Genomic DNA, 839 nt, shown 5'->3' with positions numbered 1-839 from the left:
TACCTCCTTTTGTTACTATCAATATTACCTCACGAGCTACTCAAATTAGTGTTATACATTTCATAAATTTTAACAAACGGTGTCTTCTGAAAATGTATGTCGAGACATACGAAACGTTAAGTCACTAAAAAATATTTCACTTATGCCTTTGCTTAGCGTCTCGTTTGTCACCGCAGTTTGCGTTCTGTTTCTAATTCCAGAGTTTTGAAGCAAAAAACCGTGAGCAAGAAACCGTGGACAATTTTCCTGTCGGTGTACGTTGGATCAGTGGCTTGATATGATCGGCGTAATCAAATCTAGGTTGTATCGGCTCTTGCTTAAAATATACTTAGTTTCTATTTCTAATCAAGGTTCTTTGGCCAAAGCCGAAAAGTATCTACGATGTAGTGGAAGTATTTTTATCAGAGAGTATAGCCACATAATAGAAAATAAAGAAGAAGAGACTTTGTGTCCAGCGATTTTCTTCGCGGTGAAGGTCGATGATTTGTGCATAGTTCAGTCATGTCATGAGAAGCCTCCACGAAACATTCACGCGACACGCGAAGTAGCTATATCCGCGCGGAATGAAACTTTCTAAAAGTAACTTGAGATATATTGCCAATGGGAAAGGGCATGGGGGATGGCCTCTCTTCCCACTTTATTTTCTCCTGAGCCACATCAATGAGAATGCATTTCTTATCCCGTTTGTTCTTCTTCTTCTTCTTCTTCTTCTTCTTCTTCTTCTTATCGTTGTTATTTTTATTGTTGTTGTTATTATTATTATTATAATTATTATTTTGATAACTATTAGTCCACGATCCCGATCCACGATCCCCGATCCTCGATCCTTAACTTCCAGG

Source organism: Montipora foliosa, chromosome 14 (genome assembly GCF_036669935.1).
Source record: "Montipora foliosa isolate CH-2021 chromosome 14, ASM3666993v2, whole genome shotgun sequence".
Lineage (NCBI taxonomy): Eukaryota > Metazoa > Cnidaria > Anthozoa > Scleractinia > Acroporidae > Montipora > Montipora foliosa.
Note: the sequence above shows the minus strand (reverse complement) of the source record.